The sequence below is a fragment of the Hyperolius riggenbachi genome, chromosome 8 (assembly GCF_040937935.1).
Source record: "Hyperolius riggenbachi isolate aHypRig1 chromosome 8, aHypRig1.pri, whole genome shotgun sequence".
NCBI classification, from domain to species: Eukaryota; Metazoa; Chordata; class Amphibia; order Anura; family Hyperoliidae; genus Hyperolius; species Hyperolius riggenbachi.
Genome location: NC_090653.1, coordinates 211560133 through 211578157, shown reverse-complemented (window position 1 = coordinate 211578157; position 18025 = coordinate 211560133).

Below are 18025 nucleotides of genomic sequence, written 5' to 3'. Positions count from 1 at the left end.
GTTGCTAACGGCCATGGCTGTGATTTATGTACGTCAGCATCACTACCATAGAAATAGCCCAAATAAACAGGTTTTTGTGACCCTAGGCTATGACCTCTTTGGCCTAGGGGCCCGAAACTCACCAGTCATGTTCCCCCTAAGGGTCCCTACAATGCTAGAAAATTTGCCACTGCTGAGCAATTGCCCTTTGAAAAGATGTGAGATTTTGGAAAGTGAAATAGGGAGGCAATGAAAGCCTATGGGGGATTTTACCAATTTTGGACCCCTGTAACTCTGGTTTGCAGAGATGTAGGGACCCCATCTTTGGAATCCAAGTCTAACAATATGTCTTCTACCTGCATGAGACATTTCGTGAAATTCAGACGTTGCTAACGGCCATGGCTGCGATTTATGTACGTCAGCATCACTACCATTGAAATAGCCCAAATAAACAGGTTTTTGTGACCCTAGGCAGGGGCAAATCTAGGATTTTCAAGGGGGGGGGGGGTTCCTGATAGGTCTCTTTTGGCAAGCCGCACACTACCGCGCATGCGTTTGCCCACAAAATCCACATGATGCACAGCATTTCTCCACAAAATACACACAATGCGCAGTGTTTCCCTACAAAATACACATGATGCAGTAGTGTTTCGCCAAAATATATATAATGTGGCAGTGATTAAGTAGCCAGATAACCCCCCTTTATTATGGATAACGAAATTACCCCACCCCTCTTTAGTATTGGTGACCAGATGACCCCCATTTATCACACAGGTAGCAGACCTGAAAATCGAAATGTGGGCAGCAGACACCTGAAAATCGCAATGTGGGCAGCAGTCACCAGAAAATCGTAATGTGGGCAGCAGACACCTGAAAATCACAATGTGGGCAGCAGTCACCAGAAAATCGTAATGTGGGCAGCAGACACCTGAAAATCACAATGTGGGCAGCAGTCACCAGAAAATCGTAATGTGGGCAGCAGACACCTGACAATCATAATGTGGGCAGCAGTGAGCAGAAATTCGTAATGTGGGCAGCAGACACCTGAAAATCACAATGTGGGCAGCAGTGACCTGAAAATCGTAATGTGGGCAGCAGACACCAGAAAATCGTAATGTGGGCAGCAGTCACCTGAAAATCACAATGTGGGCAGCAGTGACCAGAAAATCGTAATGTGGGCAACATTCACCAGAAAATCGCAATGTGGGCAGCAGTGAGCAAAATTCGTAATGTGGGCAGCAGACACCTGAAAATTGCAATGTGGGCAGCAGTCACCTGAAAATCGTAATGTGGGCAGCAGACACCTGAAAATCGTAATGTGGGCAGCAGACACCTAAAAATCGCAATGTGGGCAGCAGTCACCAGAAAATCGTAATGTGGGCAGCAGACACCTGAAAATTGCAATGTGGGCAGCAGTCACCTGAAAATCGTAATGTGGGCAGCAGACACCTGAAAATCGTAATGTGGGCAGCAGACACCTAAAAATCGCAATGTGGGCAGCAGTCACCAGAAAATCGTAATGTGGGCAGCAGTCACCAGAAAATCACAATGTAGGCAGCAGACGCCAGAAAATCACAATGTAGGCAGCAGTGACCAGGAAAAAAAATGCACCTGTTAAAAAAAACAATTCACTTACCTGACAGAAGTCTTCTCTTCTCCCAGAATCTGGCACGCAGCTCCCCAAGTCCTCCTGCAGCACATCTCCCGCTCTGACAGGCAGAGTGCAGGGCTACGACAAGATGGCTCCTGAAGCCCTGTACTGGAGACACAAATAGTCTCCAGAGCAGGGCTTCGGCAGCCATCTTGCCGTAGCCCTGCTCTGCCTCCCGGGAGACTGCGGGGCTGCGGGGAAGAAGCTCTACACCTGGCTGGGGGGTCCCGCAATTGAGAGGACGTCAGCGCTCCCCCCCCACACACACACACACACGGCTGGCGGGCAGCGGGCCCCCTGCGGCCGATTGGGATCCTGGCGTACACACATGAGCAGGCGGCAGCTGCACTAACAGTGGCTGCCGCTGCTCAAATTCAGGAGGCACTTCCGTTCTAGGTGCGAGGGGGTGGTTCCAGACACCCGGAACACCACCTTCCGTGCGCCTGTGGTACAATTTCCTTCTTAAACTGTTCTAAAACACGAGATAAGAAGAATCCTCAGAATTAGTGCAGTCTGTGAGAGAATCCTCTGAGTGAGATAAGCTGTACTGTGGCAGCTTTAACACGGACAATATGACTCGCAATAGGGCTTACTGGGAAACCAGCAGCTGTCAGAGCCCTTCTTAGGGTAGGATGAAATGAATGATGTCAACCAGTTCAGATACTCCTGCTTTCATAAAAATAAATAAATAAATCTCATTGTATAGCTGCTGTCTGGGCCTTACAAGGTAGACATGTGACTGACAGCTGTTAGTGAGAACTTTAATTCAGTGATGCGAGGAATAAAACAACACATGCCGTACAAGCTGACAGTTCATCCCTCAGTGTGGCAGTTTTGCACGAGTTTTAGAAGTGGTAACAACAACTTTTTATTTCTATGGCAGAGTAGCACTGGTTTTGCACTGTTCTAACTGTACAACATTTCTAAAAACTCATGCAAAACTAGTGCAAAATTCTTCTTATTTTGTAAGAAGAGAATTTACTCTCAGAACACATGCAGATTACAAATGTGATTTAATAGGTAGGAAATAAGAAGAAAAGACTCGTCATAATTGCTTTGATAAATCTGGCCCACAGAAAAAATGATTTTTAGAAACCTTAGTTGTAACTTTTATTTTATTAGCGGTGAGCGAGCTAAGCTTTGAGAGAAGTAAAACTGTACCTGCTTTTGTCTGAGAAGGAGGCTGTGGCACAGAGAGATAATTTAGCCACATTGTGAGAATATAGCAGCTATTTTTGTGATATTGTATATAATACAGAAGCCATATTTTTTTCATTTTATGTGCTGTGCACTATCGCATATGTGTATGTCTGTTAGAAGCCGTCTGGCTTTGGAAATAATTGTCACCTGAACACTGGGTAAATTAGGAAGCAATCTTGAAAGGGGAAATCTGCATTGAATAGACCAGTTAAGTTGAATAGCCCAACTGGGCATTGTGTGATATGTAGTCAGCCTCTAACAAGGAAACTCAATTAGACAATTACCCAACCAGTCGGGCTGGAAGTGTTTGCTTCGCTTTGAAGTCTATACATGTAAACAGCTACCTGTTGTTCTGAATATACAATTGGTCTAGGGTCTAAGTGGGACAGGAAACCTTTGCCATTTGCATATCACAGCCAGCAAGGATATTACAAGAGATCTGTGCAAACCTTCTAAGGAAATTAAATTATATCTGGACTTGCACCCCTGGGATACGCTGCTTGCTATAAAAAAAAATCAGCTTGGACGATTCAGAGTTGTAGTTCCCCGGAGATAGCAAGAAGCTAAGGACTACCCTGGTTTCTGACCAGCTGCGTCCTCTCGCAAAACCAACGTTCTGACCTGTATGCTGGTAACGTTTGATTCCCGGTTTTATTTTTGCAAACTGTCTTGCTGTGTGTCCTTGTAATTTTTACTTTGGTTTTGTAAATCTTTTGTATGTATTCCTTTCTGCACTGTTCCATTTGTTTTGGAATATTAAATATTTATTTAATAAGCCTGACTTTTGATGTACTACCAGAGCTCATAGTCATAGAGAGAGACTGCAGTGTAATTTGCGTTACAAGTTCAGTGCCTGATTGTACTGCTGGGATTATGCCTTGCTACCATGTGATTGCATTGTGTGTGTGGCGTTCCCATATTTTGGCCTAAGCGCACAGCTGACCCAAATACGGAAATGCTGGATTTAGTGCAGGCTACTCGACAGCAGAGTGGGAATTGTTTAAGTGTCTAGCAGGTGCTAGTGGTGGCAGAGTGAGAAGTGTTGTTGAGGGGTGACAGCCTTGTGTTAGCTTTAATAAGGCTGCTTCCCCCCCCCCCCCTCAATCTGATTAAAACCCCAGTCGGGAACAGTGTCTGCAGGCTTGCCGTGGGGCCGGTTCTTGACACACATTAACACCACTTCCTACAGCGCTCCCTTCAGATACTTCCTCCTTCACAGCCGTAACTTTCGCTGCAGCACTACTGAGGATAAGGATCTCAAATGCAAATAACTCTGACTTTGGTTGTACGAACTAATGGGAAATTAAATTTCAGAAATCAAATCTCAGCTGTTGCCAAATATTCCTATTTTCACATACAGAACGCTGCAAAAATAAACATCTCATACTGCCACAGAATCTGTCAACCCTAGGTTCAGACCATTTATCACCTCAAGGCTGTACTATAGCAATGCCCTCTACATGGGCCTTCCAAATACGGTCCTGGGCCTTCCAAATATGGTCCTGCACCGTTCGCAGTTATTACAGAATGCTGCTCCCAGTTTGCAAGCAAATCAAACTCACCATTGGAACGTAACATAGATGTTTTGCTCACTCCACTGGTTGCCCATAAAATGGAGAATTACCTTCATAATTGGATTTCTGAAATTCAACTCCCTACACAATATAGGTTCTGGATGCCTGAGGGATTTTTGGTAAAACTGCATCACACCTCCTGCAACCTCAGATCATTAGGATTTAATAACCTGGCTACTCCTAGAGTCCACCTAAAAATATTTGGTGCCAGAGTCTTCTGTGATGTTATTCCTACTCTTTGGAACTCCTTGCCATACATATTGTGAAGATGGTTCCATCCCTGGAGGTGTTTAAATTCATGTAAATTTTCCTCTGTAGAACAATCCACCTCAACAGGTTACTAAGGCTAGCTCACGGGAGAAAAGCGCTTTACAAATGTTGATTACCTCCACTTACCTGTATGAGCTTGAATTCAGAGCAATTCTTTTTTAGTAAAAAATGCTTTCACGTCAGGCTCGGTTCAACTTCAGCTGAATTCTCAGCCACAAATGCAAATGTAACTTTACAGCAGTTAATATAACATTAGCCACATACAATCGTACTCTGAACAAACTCTACAGGACAGCATGGTGGTGGTTGGTTGTAGATATTTATTTTCTGTAATTTTCACAATTTTATTTTCACGGCTGTGTAAAGTGCAGACTAGTTCACCAAGCTTCAAAGGAACAAAGTGATTTTCTGTTGCTTTTTTCACACACAGGATAAAAAGGTAAAAATGATAGAAAAATACTTTTCTGTGCGACAGCTAACAGGTCTGTTTCTGACCCGTGCATGCATGTCAACTGTACAAATGAAGATGCATGTTTAACCCGTTCACTGCCAGGAAACAACATACAATTCTCCCAAATCTGTTGACATCAAGATTACACATATTTGTTAAGAAAAAACAAAACAAAACCAAAAAAAACAAAAGTATTAAAAAACTGCAAAAATTGTAACATGCATTTCTTGACAAAATGTAAAATTCTGCCTCTGAACTTTACTACAATCTATATCATACTGGCAGTAGAAGAAGGCAATTAAAGTGGACCTGTACTTTCTAAATAAAAGATTTTTTTTCTACTAAAAAGATCTTACGTTCTCTTTTTGTGTCTTTTTTTACATTGATGTCTAACTAAATGATCCAGGGAATGGTCAATACTACATAAAGAGTTTCAACTGTCTCTTTATAAATTTTTTAGGTATGGAGAAAGATTAGCGCCAGATTTTTTTTCTCCATCTTAATGCTTGGTGAGAAGATTTCCCAATACTTTATGTACAATGTGCTAATGTCAAGGAGGACAGGAAGCAAGTGAAACTTCTCAACTGGAGCACAGACAAAAAAAAAACCTCTGCTTTGTTAAAGCAAACCTGAAGAGGGAAGGATGGAAAAGATAAATATTGACCTCAGTACTTAAAAGCCTCCAGATGGTGCAGAGGCTACACTGGTCCTTGTAAAGCTAACCATTCCGGCACAGGGCCCCTTCTCTATCTTCTAGCTGTGCTCCCAACCATTGACAAGCACTTCTAGATTAGGCTTGCAAAAGTAAGGTCTGCATATGCCCACTAGAACGAGGCCGCTCATGCATGATTATTTTCCTTGGTGCACAAGCACTTCATTCTGCTGGACATGTGTGGACCTTATTTGCACATTCCCAGTCCAGATGCATTCACCCAACTATTCAACTCAATGAGTAGAATAGGTATAGGGACACTTCACTGGAATGGTGGGCTGTATAAGGATCTGAGAAGCCTTTGGAATGTCCAGAGGCTGCCCACTACTGAGGTAAGTATCTAGCATTTGTAAATCACTTTGCGTGTCTTGTTCCAGAGCCACAGAAATGAAGAAGTTAGAAGAACTCTCTAAAATGAAAAACTTTTTGACCATAGCTTTACTGTAAACTCGGCTCCGTGTTTTTTTTTTTTTGGGGGGGGGGGGGGGATGGAGTGGTGATAGATTAACACCAATGTTAGGTTTGTTTTGCTGTCAGCATCCCCAGTTGAAAAAGATCCATTTATTTTCTCTTGCTGGCAGTTGTGTGCCATTATACTTTTGTATCATTTTCTGTGTACAAGCTATCCTTTAACAGGAGATAAGTGCAACCACTTACACACCTTTTCAGATTGGTATTTATTTATTTTCCAATTAACCAATTGTTACATTACTTTAGCTTGAATAAACACTATTCAAGCTTCATGGTACAGTTAGGAGTGCAACCACTTTCCATCTGGAAATAATGCAAGTGGGCCATAGGCAATTCCCCAAAACCTCAGCTAGTGGTTGCCATCAGCGATCAGCGACAATCCCTTCTGTGTGAGTATATTTCTTAACCATATTTCTCCCATTGGGTTTTTACATGCTACAATTACTGTCTCCTTTTGTCTCCTAGGGTTTATTTCTGAGGTCCTGCAATAATTTTCAGGTATTGCTTGGCTGCCTTTGTTGCTACTGTAGAGATTGACTTACTTTCTGTAATTGCTGACACTACTGTAATTAAGTGTGTGTGCTCTCAAAAAGGACACATGCATAAATAAAAGTCTCAGAGAGAATCTAGCCTGTCTATGCACTATTCAAAGCCAAAATAAAAGTTTGTGTTATAGGTTAGCAAATTATTCACTTGCTAAGCAAATTAGTATTGATCAGAAGATTGGAATATGCAAAAGCTAATCAATAAGATCTGTGACATGCCAGTTAATTAATGGGCAGGTGAGAAAAAACTATACTATCCCATCAGCAGAAATATTGGCTGCAACTTATCTGCCCTGCAGGTCCTTTACATCAGTAGGCGCAGAAAGAGAGCAACCAAGATTACCTCTAACCCCTCTCACCCTGCCCGATCAATCATCTGCCTTCAGCAGTGAGATACCAGTCAGTTGTAACAAAAACTTCCAGGCATAGGAAAAACTTCTTCCCCAAGGAGGTAGACCTGCTTAATGCAAAACCATGCTAACCCCATTGCAAGGACATGAAAGCATTATAGTACAGAGCTGGAACTGAAAAATGAATTATACTTATCCTGATTTCTACTTTTTTTTAACTCCTATACTGTCTTTTATCTGTAACATCTATATTATCTGTCCTTGTATCATATTGTCTGTATCTTTTAAGCAACTGCCAAGTCAACTTCCTTGTATCTGCAAAGTTATTATAAAATAATTGTGATTCTGATTCTACCACAGGGCAATGCCACGGTGGGCAACAAGGACATAATCTGGTTGAAATGGAAGAGGGGAAAGGGGGAGACCCTCCTATTAAAACCCACTGCGTATTTATGACGTATCATAAAACCAGTCTGCATAATTGTATCCGCTGCCGGTTAATTAATCAGCAGTTTGGGATTTTGAATAGGCACTGTGCATTTCTGTTTCAAAGGCAATTTGCATGTAGGGTGAATTTGTTTTCCTTGTAATATGAAGTAATAGAAACATGCACACACTGTGACAGGCAGCCATTTAAACTACTGGTTTTAGTTAAAGAGAGTCTGAAGCCTTATAAAAATCCTATTTTGATTTGGCGTTTTCTTCAGCAATATCAGCAGTGCTAAAACGCAGCATTCGCCGCAGCAGAACGCTGTCATTAAACCCACTAAATCCCCGGGGAAATGTGGGGAGAGCTTCCTGATAGAGGCAGAGCTTAGCAATGTAGCTCTGCCTCTACTTGCATCAATCCCCGCTGATCGCCGCCTCTCCCCGCCCCTCACAGTCTTCTTTCACTGAGAGGGGCGGGGGAGAGGTGGCAATCAGCAGGGATTGACTCTAATGGAGGCAGAGCTACAGCACTAAGCTCTGCCTCCCCAGGCAGCAAAATCCACAACCTGGAAAGGTGTGGAGTTTTGCCCCGGTATTACAGCGTTCTGCCGCGGGAATGCGGCGTTTTAGCACTGGTGATATTGCAGAAGATAAATGTCAAATAAAAATAGGATTTTTATAAGGCGTCAGACTCTCTTTAATGGTAATCCACTGAGGCATTAGGTTTGCTCAGATAACAAAATGGATGTGATTTTGTATATACCTAAAACCCTGATTTTTTTTTTAAATGCCACAACAAAAAATAGAAACAGTGAAATGTAATAAGCTGCCACACATTCTTGTTTTGTTCCAAACTTCTGAACACAAGGCAAGTGCATTCTAATTATGTGATATAAATGTGAAGAAAATGTTTATTTTAAGTAGTTATAGGAGATCTGCTGCTGTGAACTCGCTGATGGGCTTATCCAGAGATTACAAAAAGAACAAAACCCAGGCAGCTGCATAACTAAGGAGCTATGGGCCCCAGTGTAAGTTATACATCAGGACCTCTCAGGTATTCTCTATATAACCTACGGACAGCCACAGGGTCAGAGAGATGTAACAGTTTGAAAAGGGGAGTGGTAATTATTATCAGTTTGGTAACATTTACTGTTATTCAAATCACATATATAGGTGACCATTGCCAGCACAGCACCAATGACGAGCTAATTCAACGGTTAAAGAAGGGCCCCTGGTGAGTCCCTCTGGTCCAGGGGCCCAGTGCACTGACAACCTTCACATCCCTTATTGTTGCTCCGCCACTAATAACAGGGAGATTTTGTGCCCTGGTACAGGCCATAATCTGTACATCAGCTACAGTTCCCCTGTATTTAATGTTCCAGAAAATAACAGAAAGAGTGTGTGCCTTATATAGAAATATAAATATTGAGAGGTTTGCACTGAAAATCATGCTGTTCAAGAAAGCCATACGAAATTGTAAACTGATTTGTAAACTGGTACAGTGACATACCACATGTATTTACCTGTCATGTTTCACTTTAAGATCTGCCCCCCATAATACAGTGTGACCAATCAGCAGCTCACATGGTCTCACTGGTGTGTGGGTGGCAGGAAGGAAAGCACCAAAGCTTCAAGCCTTTATTCAGTCCCCCCCCCCACCTTCTATAGTATTTACTACACTAATAGTATGGACAGGCAGCTTGCCAACCATGAAAAGAAGGCCACAGACTCATAATTGGAGATAAAACTGTGTCAAGATAGCTAAGGATATGTGACAGGTCCACTTTAAACATTTGCTACCAGAGAAGCCTTTAAATAAAGGCTCATTAAAAAAAAAATGAGGCATTAGTGACCCGAACATTTACTTCCAGCAATGAATACATTTATCACCAAACACTGGCAACATGATCATATTTTGAAATTCTATATTAATAGTGCAGCAAGACCATCATAATGTGCATTCAACTTATCATTTTTATCTTTCTAAATAAAGATTACGCAAACTGGAATTCCAGTCTTTCCCAAATATACAACTCATAAATTCTGAACATGTTTGCTGATATTTTGTTCTGGAATATTTCATTGCATTGCATAACAATTAAAACAAAAGCACATACATTGGGGCTGATTTATCAAGACCTGTCTAAAGAGAAAATGTAAAGCAGCTGCTGAGGGCAACCAATCAGCAGTTAAATGAGATAAAGGTTCAGGAAGTGCGCCACATCTGCTCAAGTTTTTTTTTACACTGCACCAGTTGGTAAGTATCTGAACAATCGAAGCAGCTCAATTTGGCGTAGCGTCTGGTATCAGCGTGGCTAAAGCTGCAATGCTATAGCCCGTGGTCACGTACAGGCGATTCGGACCCCGAATTACGTGTCCATCTATTCGCTAACCCTCCCCCCTCCCTCGAGTTGCTACGACGCAGAGGGGAAAAAGTATGTAATGCTGCTGGGTGAGCCAAAGACTAGAAGGGGGAAGGTGTGTAAAAGGTGTGTAGATCCTGAATTAGTGGTGTTCACTTTCATAAAACCTATGAACACTGCAATATATTAGAAGCCATTACTGCTGGAATGCTCTCAGTAAGTGGCTACTGTATTTATGTGCTGACTGAATTAATTTAAAATAATGGAGATATTCATTACTAACACAGCCAGCATCAGGACCTTTGCTTACAGAGTTGCTCTGGTCATCTGCAGCCTACCCACACAATTATTAATGTAGGTGTGTGATGTAATTATTAATGTAATGTATGTATGTGATAATGCATCCATCTTAATCTATTTAGTACTGTATATCTGTACTAGTCTCCCCCAATGTCTTTGGTTGACCCTGCTCAGTGGAATAGAATTCCTCCAGTCTAAACTTTCACAAACCATCATTATTGTTTACTAGCGATGATCAAAACATTTTGAATAATGTGCAAATATCCTCAACCAGGAGGCACACATTGGGTTTAGCCAATCAAAACTCTTGGCAGTTGATCCATGTAACCAGTAGCACCATCTCGCATAAACTTAATATGTTAATATAATTTTTCCCTCATCACTATTGCTTTTTTTATTTAGATTGGTGCCAGTGAATACTCCATCAAACACTTCAATCTGGCCAAGTATGTAAAAAACAGTATTCATCGATTACGCGGCAAGGCTTTACACTTTATTTTCTGCCACTTGAGCTTGAACTTGTATGCCCATATAATTAACCTGTATTGTAAACATTACAATAACGACAGAATATGCGCAGAAAAACAGCATGATTGACGATCATGTGCATCAGGGACCAGGATCAGAATTCCTGTTGCTAATGTCAGCTGTACATGTGGTTTCCTGAATAAACCAACTGATTTGCAATGGATCATTGAGTGGATTGTCTCTACATGATATTTGTTTGGATATGGGACAGTCTAGCTCTGGCTATTCAAATTTGTATAGAGACTAATGCTGGGTACACACGTTGCGATTTCCCACTCGATCCGCGGGATCGATTGGATCGATTTGATTATTTCCAACATGTTCGATCGGGTTTCAATGGATACAGCCGTCGATTTAGCATACTTAATATGCAAAATCGACGGCTGTATCCATGAAACCCGAATCTCTTTAAGGCGTCCTCAATATGCTTGCACATACTATCTGGGATTGTCTGCTGCATACTGAACATTTTCACAGACATTCAAATACTGCCTGGAAAAGGTCGAAATCATCTTTATTGACAGTGATTTTATATCTGTGACTTACGCAAAACTCAAATGGAGATATTTACATTTTTAAATCACTTTATCATGTAGTTATATCTGGTATATATCTTCACTTAGTGAACTCCTATTGGATCTGTGGGCAGTAGGTCCTTGAACAGAGCTGTAAAGCACTGCTGATAGGAACAGGATGCTTATAGGAATCAATATTAGCACTACCTCCTCCAGGTGATTTGTGGGAGGCTTTTTGAAGGTGAAGTTTGCTACTTCCTGCCTCTGCCCTGCACCACACACTGTATGTACTGTACAGGATCAACATTTTTCTTTTAAGCCCGTATGTAAGAGACATTTAAAGGCATTTTCAATTAGAACGTTAAAAAGTATGAAAACAATGCATAAACTGCAGTAAACCTGTTAGCCATATATGAACAATCATAAAGAGAGGTGCAAAAAGAAAGATGTTGATCTGCTAGACACTGTTGCACTGAGCAAATTCCTCTATAGAATTTAATATACAAGTCAATGAAAATAGAAGAGGGCTTACTAAGGCTTTGCTCACATTATGAAACACAGATAGCTGTGCATTCACAACACACAGCATCTGCTTTGCTCTCCGTTCATGTCTGTTGCAATGCTGATCACATGCACTGTCAATAAATGGGTGAGCGCTGTGTTTTTACAAAAATGCATGTCACAATGCGTTATCACAACACAATACTGCACAGCGCATAAATGAGAACGTCAATGCGGACAGTGTGAATGAGGCCTAACAAGGCTATGCACCAGATTCAATTTTCATATGTTATCCGTATGATAGATGGATTCTGTCTAATTACTATTGTTTAATATAAGACAAGGCACTAACTACCAATCCAATCTGTGCTGTCCCTTTTAAAATCATATGATTATATCGGTCAGGCCTAGGGCTCACTGGAGTGCTTTCATCAGCATTTTGGCATCTATGTTAATGAAAATCAATGGAGGTGATGTCAGAGTAGAGATAGCAATTTACCAAAATTGCAATTGTGTTGCCTGCAGCTTTTTTTGGAGCATTTGTGCTTCAAAACAAACTTTAAGATCGCTGCAAAATCGCTTATCAATCACAGTACAAAGCAATTCTGCAGTGCTTTTACTACCAAACCTATGGAAATCGCAAATCACTTTGGAAATCGCAAAGCACAATCACTGTAACAATCGCTTGCACTAAATTCAAAATTACTTTGAAAATGCCAGAAATCACTGCAAAATATGCCACAAAAATCGCTAAGGAAAGGGCTCTGTGACTGTGATGGCAGGATAGAAATCCTCACAAATGATCATTATTGTTTTCCAGTGATTAGCAAAACACTTTGACCAATATGCTAAATATCCTCACCCAGGAGGCACATGTTGGGTTTAGCCAATCAAAACTCTTGGCAGCTAATCTAGTTAACCAGTAGCACCATCCCACATGGAAATTGCAAATCGCTTAGGAAATCACAAAGCACAATCGTTATAACAATCGCTTGCACTAAATTCAAAATCACTTTGAAAATGCCAGAAATTGCTGTGAAAAGTGCCACAAAAATCGCTAACGAAAGGGCTCTGTGATTGCAACAGCGGAATAAAAATCCTTCACTCTAAACTTGATGATCACAAATCATCATTACTGTTTTCCAGTGGTGAGCAAAACAATCAAAAAACTCTTGGCAGCTAATCCAGTTAACCAGTAGCACCATCCCACATGAACTATGTTAATAGAATGTATCCCTCATCACTAAGTTAGATTGGTGCCAGTGAATACTCCATCAAACAAGTCGATCTGAGGCAATCTGGGCAAGTATTTGAAAAACAGTGTAGATCACAGCAGAAATGGCTTACATTTAATTTTCTGCTATATAAAGCTATGAAAGCACCAGAAATTGGTCAGAAAAACACTACAAAAATAGTTACCAACAGCTTTGTAGTGGGTCACTGGCCTAAAGCACATTGCAGATTTCCTGTGTGAGGATCACTTCTAAGCTAGTATTATCTCTGCACTAACGTTACTCTGAAGATTATGCATAAACGCATAATCTAGAGAAAATGGTTGCCTATGGTCCTTTGTCCGTCAAGTTGGACACACATTACATTATATCTGTGTTTACAAAAGTGGAACAAAGTTACAAACGTGCCCAACAATACCAGCTATTATATTTAGTAATCGGCAGAGTCCATAAAAATGTTTACTATCAACTAACATCCAGTGGCGTAGCTAAGGAGCTGTGGGGCCCGGGGCAAGTTTTACATGGGGCCCCCCCAAGCACTCTATACATAACAATTGATTTGGCGCACCAAAACCTGCCAAAGACAACCACAGAGTCAGAGTTGCAAGAAGGAGATGGGGAACAGTGTTTTAAGGATTACTACTATTCAAAGCATCTATAAAAGTGATTATTACCAGCACAGGAGCAACAGAGAGCTAATACTGTGATGAAGGGTGGACCCTTCAGGGCCCCTCTGGCCCAAGGGCCCCGATGCGGTCGCTACCTCTGCACCCCCTATTGCTACGCCCCTGCTAACATCGGTATCAATACCCTGTATTAACGTTTATTGATAACAACAGCAGCAATTCATCCAGCACTTAATGATGTAGTGATATCTACATTTCTCTTAAGCCTTTGAGGAAATCAGTAGGAGAACTATGACAATCAATGGTAATCATCACTGGTCTTTGCTTATTTTCAGGACTACATGGGTTGTAGGAAAAAAGCTGCAAGAATAAGCAACTATACCCACAGGTAAACCCCAATCTAAATGAACCTCACTGGTACAAGTTTCACCAGATCAAACCAGTGCTAAAAAACATGTAAAAGCATATGACCAACGTTTAAGGGGCCCTACGTGGCTCAGAAACGTTGGCCATATGTTTTTACATGGAACCAATAAAGGTTTACTTTGGATGTGCCAGCTCTTCCTTCTATTGAATACTGCATAGAGGGCGTCATCCATCTTTTCCAGCTGAGAGACAAAGGGTTTGATCCTTTAGTGTGTGCGAGACAATACTGCAAATATAGTGCTAAAAATCATTCACAATTTGTATGTTACAGGATGAAATCACTGGAGCTGCAGTGATTATAAATACATACTAAGGGCTCATATTCATTGACCTTCATCATTATGTCTAAGGCCTTCTAGCACTCCTGTGTATAATGCTCATAGGAATAATGTATACAAGTAACAACTGACAATGCCCATACACTGGTCGATTTCAGCCATCGATTGATCAAAAATCGATTCTTTCAAATCAGCAAATCAATCGATTTGCAGCTGATTTCGATCGATTTCGAGCAATTTGATCTATCTGACAGGATGAAAAATCTAGGTCGATCTGCTACTGGCAGCAGATCGATGGCCAATAGAGTTGCATTGGATCTAACGGTGCAATAATGCATTTAGATCGATTTTCAATAAATTTCATTCTGAAATTTATTGGAAATCTGTTCCTAGTGTGTGGCACACATCAGATAGATTCCAGTCAGATTAGACTTGACAGGCATCTGATAAAAATCTATCAGATGGTCGAATCTGCTGCAAATCTATATGGCCACCTTAAGTGAGTGTTTGAGACAACTCATTGTTTGTTAGACCTAGCTGAATAAAGAAAGTAAAAACAAACAAACAAACAAAAAATAACAGAAAACTTTTGTCCTGTTGAGTTAACTCAATGTTAACAATAATGAGACCTTAAAACTTATAATCACCATATGCACAAAATTAGAGAATTACAAAAGAATGTGATCAAAGACACTGATAAGGTAACTGAAAATCAAAGCACGTGCCTTCACCAATGTGAAGACCTTTCTAAGTATGAATTAAGAAATGATAAACTAAATATCCCAAACTAAGAAAATGATTGAAGATTTCATAAGCAAATGGACTAATGGATCTAATATTAGCCTGTAAAAATATAGATGCTGAGAGGTGGCAACCCAAAAGATTTGTTCTTTTTAATTATAGACAGGTTACATCTGATGTCAGATCTTGAGCAGGTGAGACGAATGATGATTAAATTTATCAAATACAGATTCCGTCAGTGATTTGATTGGCTTTGGCCTACAAGCATTCCTGTAGGCCTAAATCCTACAAGTTAATTGATAACCCCCCCCCACACACACACACACACACACACACACATTTTTGCATTGGATAGTGTACTGGTTAAGGGTACCGCCTCTGACATAGTAGACAAGGGTTCGAGAATCTTGGGCGTACCTATTCAATAAGGAGTCCTTGGGGAAGACTGCCTAACACTCCAGGGTGGCTTACTGAGCATATCTCTAGTGGCTACAGCTCTTAAGCGCTTTAAATCCAACAGGAGAAAAGCTCTATACAAGTGTTAGCAGGTTACCTGCTTTTTAAGGCTGGTTTCACACTGAGGCTTGTCGGCGGCGGTGCTGCACTGCCAAAACCAGGCCTTAGGGAATTACCACGTTTTAGTACGCTGTACCATTTTCTTGGAGGGAATAGAGTGGACAGGTATGCCAATGAACACACATGGGCAATGGCTTGAATCAGTTCAGCACCGGTTTAATCTGCTTAGCTGAGAAACTGTTTTAGACATTAGTTTGAATAGGTGGACAATTCTTGCTATTCATATGGGAGGAGGCATTTCATACAGTGTGCTTTCCTTTCCACTGACTAATTCTTCCAACAAACCCAACTACATTCAGTCTGAGTTAATTTGTATTTGTGTTGAACATTGCGTAAAAATGTCTTTACTGTTGTCATTTTTATCCATTAATTCCGTGAGGAATAAAATAACTGACTTTGAGAACAGTGGCATGGGCTTCTTCCCAGTACCCCAAAAACATTATTTTAAAACTCAATAAACAATGATTTTAACTCTAAGGCTAATAACTCACTATTTAGGAAATGGGGATTGCTTACATAGATGAAGTGTAGAGGACTTTTGGTGCATAGCTGTATACGAAAGCTAGTAAAGATGAACATTCATTTTGTTGACTGAAAATATACACAGCCTGGGATTTCTGGGATGTAGAAAAATCACTGAGCCATAATTAATTCTCACAACATGTGTTTAACACCTCTTCTTCTGTTGTATGTGGGTGACAGGTACACTTTAACACAAGAGAGAAAACTCACTTATTTTTCTGAAAGAACATTACAGCATAGAAACAGCTTACATGTAAATCTGTACAGATAAAATCTAACGTGTGGTAAAAATTTGGTTTGTGTAGATGTGACTTTCATTGTGTCATGCGTCTATGTTACATACAACATAACATACATGGATCTCAGTTCACCTGTTTGCTTGGAATGCATCTACAAGTAATTTGATCCTCTGTAAGTAAACATACATACATTGTTAGTGAGAATTGTGGCATATTGATTTATGCCGTGCAACATCCATTATCCATGTGGGTGATATCCATTTCACATAATCACATATACTGTACATTGATTTTATACTAAACAGTGCTGAAATGAGGAAAGGTCAATGAGATGCACAGAATTCTGATTTGACACAATTTTTATTGTAATTGGATGCAGATTTATGTAATTTGGAAAGTTAACATTTGCATCTACTCAGAGTAATTTGCATCTCAATGACCATCTCTAATCACTGTTAAACAAGAGACTTGTGCTGTCAGAATGGAAAATAATCTTGCAGCATCTAATAAAAGTTCCAAAGGGATTTAGAAGTCAGAAGGTGAAGAGCTCTAACAACTGAAGAAAAGAAAAAGGTGAAATCGTTTCTATATCTAATACGTCTACTGCTTTGTAAAATGTGAAAATACAAAAAACCGAGAGCTAAATCAGATAACTGCTGAGGGCACAATGTTGCTTGTTCTTTTTCACAGCTTTGTTTTAAGATTTTTCAGTTCCAGTTTCACACAACACACTACCTATACAATAGTCTACTTGAAGGAATTTCTCTTAGACACATATGAATTACACTTCCTGCTAAAATGTTTATACATCTGTTCAGCTGTGTTTGTTGTTCAGATATTGCATCTGCCAAGCATAGCTGGATTGATGACCTCACTGCTCTCCACTGCACATAAGAAATACAGCCTTGGTAATGAACTCCCCCCTTGCTGGCTACTTAGTTAGTAAAAATACTACATTGATTAGTGTACAAGCTCTTATCATTAGACTTAGAGCCCAGTGAAACTCTGTAGACTTTATTGGCTAGCCCTCCATCAAGTCCTGTTGTGCAGGGAAGCTAATCTAAGCACATACTTGAATAAATACGTAACTGGATTCAATGGTGGTCTTCTCTATATGCCTGGACTACAGTTTGAAATGGCTCCTGCTTTGCCTTCTGCTAAAGACTACCCTGAGTGCCCTACTCCATAGGACCTCTGCCTTTTGCTAAATACTGCCATGAGTGCCCTACTCCATAGGACCTCTGCCTTTTGCTAAATACTGCCATGAGTGCCCTACTCCATAGGACTTCTGCCTTTTGCTAAATACTGCCATGAGTTCCCTACTCCATAGGACCTCGGCCTTCTACTAAAGACTACCCTGAGTGCCCTACTCTATAGGACAACAACTGTATTAGTCTCTTTTCACGGCAAGTAATCATGTCCAGCTGTTATCAACAGACTTCTCATAAGAATGACATACAAGACATTTCTAAACATTGATTATAATTAAACTACTGATATGCCACAAAGATAACCCATCACGGAGAACCACTATTTATCCCTACCC